This window comes from Chrysochloris asiatica, unplaced genomic scaffold, assembly GCF_000296735.1.
Source record: "Chrysochloris asiatica unplaced genomic scaffold, ChrAsi1.0 scaffold00006, whole genome shotgun sequence".
NCBI lineage: Eukaryota > Metazoa > Chordata > Mammalia > Afrosoricida > Chrysochloridae > Chrysochloris > Chrysochloris asiatica.
In genome coordinates this window covers 15,025,363-15,029,432 of record NW_006408524.1, presented here as the reverse complement: position 1 = coordinate 15,029,432, position 4,070 = coordinate 15,025,363, and the positions used below count along the sequence as shown (strand labels likewise).

The following is a 4,070-nucleotide window of genomic DNA, read 5'->3' as shown; positions in this document are numbered from 1 at the left end:
AAGTCCAGTGCCACAAATTGTAGCTATTGACTTTCTTACAGTATCAAACATGTTTAACTTCATCTCCTTAGGTCTGGTCAGCTCAACCCTAGCCACATCAAGCTAGGTCAAATGGGTACAAGCTGCAAGTCTGGGAGTTCACATACATCTCACTGCACTTCAAATGAGCTGCCCCTTCACTCTCAGCCCTAGCCCCCATGGACTAGATTAGTGCCTCCTGGACTCAGGGGTTCACACAACTCCTTAAACTTCAAACCAGCAAGGCTTCCTGCCCTTCTAATCTTAAGGCAATAGGTGCCAACAGAACATGTCCAAACTCAGCCCATGTCTTCTTTCTGCATTTCCCCTAATTCTACTAACATGTAGCTCCAGGTGGTCACCAGTGAGCATAATTTTCATTTCTAGAAAGGGGTTTCCTCTGATTGGCCTATTTTCCATGCCTTGGTGCCTCTGAAACTCAAAATAGCAAACTGTCAGCGTTTTTTCTCTGCTTGAATCTCCTGCTCTCCCAGCAGTTCTGGGTTGGTCTGCATGTCTTTTCAAATGCAAACATACCAACAATGAAGGTTCTGGGTGGGGCTCAGGATTCCACTCAGTCCACATACTCTACAAAGGCTTAAAATAAAGTGCCAAGGCCAGGAGGCAGGCTTGCAGAATGTGCCCTCTGGTTGTTTAAATGATTATATATTTCTGAGTGTTTTTGTGTACATCCCTTCACCACCCCCATCCTACCCCCCCAAAAAAAAACCCACCCAAAGGGAATAGAAGCAAATACGGTTGAATGATGATGCACAGAGGAGATTGTAATCATTGCAATGAAACTATGGTGTAAAACTGATGTTCTCCCATGTAAACTATCGTTCAATTCACAATAAAAACTGTTTAAAAAAGTAAAATGCCTATTTTTTCTGGAAAAATTCTATCTCCCCTTTTAGTAAATCTAAAGTACAGGCTGAAGGTGAGTTTACAACCTTTCTGTAATCATAATTCCCAGAGTCCTTGTATGGTGCTGTAGGATAAGCACTTGAGTATAAGGTTGGTTTGAACTGCAAGGTTGGCAGTTCAAACTCACCAGCCACTCCTTGGAAACATATACAGAATCATTATGATTTGGAACCAATTCATCAGTACTTGCCAACAACAAATATCACACATATATGTCTATTTTACAATAATAGGGAGAAGAAACCAATATTCATAAGGCAGTCAAACACATAAACCTTTTAAAATACTCAAGTTCAATCTTTTCTTTTCCCTTGGGCTAACCCCATTCATATAAGCATGTGGCCTTGGGCCTCTGGCTCGGTGGATTCTAGTACGCCCAGGCCCAGTATCAGCCATCCATTTTAACCAGCATGTCATTGGTTCTAGGCAACTTCAGAAGCACCTTCCTTCTTTCTCTTACAAAATCTCATAATTTCATAGGTCTGGAGCCAATCCTGCTCACAGCACCAACTACTTAAACTAAGTAGAGACCATGTCTGACTTCCTCTAACACCAAAAGGGGAAAAGAGGACCAAACTCAAATCAACCCAAGGACGATTCCTATGAAGTGGAGGTCAGACATGCCTCCACCCTGTATCCGTGCCTTTAAAATTAGTCAGACTTGAGAACCAATATAGAAAACTCATCCTTTTGATTTTGTTTCTCTAGAACCATCTCTATTGGTACCGTATATCTTAGGCCAGATTTTCTAGATCAATGAAATATACATATATGGTAATTTATTACCTTACAGTTGTACAGTCCCCTTGAAAAGAGAGAGAGAGAGAGAGTCCCTCTCTCATGTCCATTAAATTGGGAGTAGGCCACTCCCCCAAAGAAACATCAGTTTAATTGATTGGCTGCTCAGAGATGCTCATCATAGAGCTACCTATGTCTTATTAGGTTTCATCACCATGGGACTAAGCACATCCCAACTTCTAAACTTCTGGAAATCCTGGCCTAGTGGAGTTGAAACAGAAATCTAACCATTACACCTGTGTTCCTAAGTATGTCTGAATACTCTTTCCAGAATATTTCCAGGAGAAATAAAATAGAATAAAGTATTGTAACAATATTTCATATGAACTTTTTAAACTGACAATGAACAACTTTTGATATAGAAAATCAATATCATCCAGGAAATTTTATACAAGGTGACATTTCCCAGTATTGCAGTACAACAATTTTAAACATACAGAAAAGCTGAAAGAATTGTACAGTAAACATCCATATCATCACTTAGATTCTACACATGCACTTTATACATATTTACCTTACCTCATACATATCCATTATTCTTATCTATCTATACAATGAATAAGGAATGCTGAAGAAGAATTGATGTGATTGAATTATGGTGTCATGGAAAAGAATGTTGAATTTACTTCCAGAAGAAGTAATAAATCGGCTTTGGTAGAAGTACACCCAGAATGTTCCTTAAAAGCAAAGATATGGTGCCTTTTTAGCACCATTTGCTCATGGTGCCACCTCTTGCTTCTTCTGCTGCCCATACCTCCCTGAGTCACTGCCACCGAAGCTCTGCCACCTGGCTCCGCATTCTAACTGATATTTGGAGTTCTTACTCAACAACATGGCAGACATTGGCAACAAAGAACAGTTTGATTTTGATCAAGATTTGGATGATGTTACAGAAACAGAAGAAGAAACTGGTGAAGAAAAAAAAAATCAAAGCACATCAGCTGACTGTTCAGATGATTCAAAACCCTCAGATTTTTAGAGCTCCTCAAGAAAGACTTGATGAGCTGCTAAAAAAAACCAACAGGATACATTGAAAGCTTGCCTAAGGAAGTTAAAGGATGAGTGAATGCTCTTAAAAATCTTCAAGTTAAATGTACACACATAGTAGCCAAATTCTATGAGGAAGTTCATGATCTTGAAGGAACTATGCTGGTCTCTATCAGACTCTGTTTGACAAGCAAATTGAGATCATCAACGCAATTCATTAGTTCACAGAAGAAGAATGTGAGTGGAAAGCAGATGAGAGGGGTGACATTTTGGAGGAGTTGAAAGAAAAGGCCAAGGTTGAAGATAAGAAGAAAGGTGATGAAAAAGAAGATCCAAAAGGGACTCCTGAATTTTGGTTGACTGTTTTTTAAAGAATGTTGACTTACTCAGTAATACAGTTCAGGAACATGATGAACCTATTCTGAAGCACTTGAAAGATATTAAATGAAGTTCTCAGATGCTGGCAAGCCTATGAGTTTTGTCTTAGAGCTTCATTTTGAACCCAATGAGTGTTTCACAAATGAAATGTTGACAAAGACATATTAGGATAAGATCTGAACTAACTGATTTGGATCCCTTTTCTTTTGCTGGATCAGAAATTACGGGTTGTGCCAGGTGCCAGGTAGACTGAAAAAAAAAAAGGATAAAATGTCACACTGAAAACCATTAAGAAGAAGCAAATACACAAGGGACATGGATCAGTTCAGACTGTTACGAAGTTTCTAATGACGCTTCCTTTAATTTTTTTGCCCCTCCTGAAACTCCTGAGAGTGGAGATTTGGATGCTATTGCTGAAGCTATCTTCTGCAGACTTTGAAATAGGTCACTTTTTATGTGAGCGTGTTATGCTTTACTGGAGAAGCTACTGAAGATGATGATTATGATCATTATGAAGAAGGGGAAGAAGAAGGAAAATGATCCAGATGTGAAGAAGGATCAAATCCCAGAAGAGAGCAAGCAACAATGAAGTAGGATGCATGTGGCCTTGAGGATAACCTGAACTGGTCTACCTTCTGCTTCTCTGGAAAGGATGGATTTATTTTACATCGTTTGACAAACCTATTTCAAGTTTTGTTGTTGTTGCTGTTTGCTTGTTTTTGTTTTTGCAACCTAAAATAAAAATGTCAAATGTAATTTTAAAAAAGAAAGAAAAAGCAAGGATGGTGAGACTTCATCGCATATACTGTGAACATGTTATCAGGAGGGACTAGTCTCTGAAGAAGGATATCATGCTTGACGTGATGTTCATGAAGGTTGTATGCCAACTTGGCAGGGTTTGATTGAGTAGTTTGGAAGTTATGTTGTAGTCATCTCCCATGATGAGATCTAAGATAATGTAA

The 4,070-nt window shown here is 38.9% G+C and overlaps 1 pseudogene; it reads left to right on the top strand.

The window, feature by feature from the left end:
- Positions 1 to 2,555: 2,555 nt before the first annotated feature.
- Positions 2,556 to 3,697, top strand: LOC102818677 (annotated as a pseudogene).
- Positions 3,698 to 4,070: the final 373 nt, after the last annotated feature.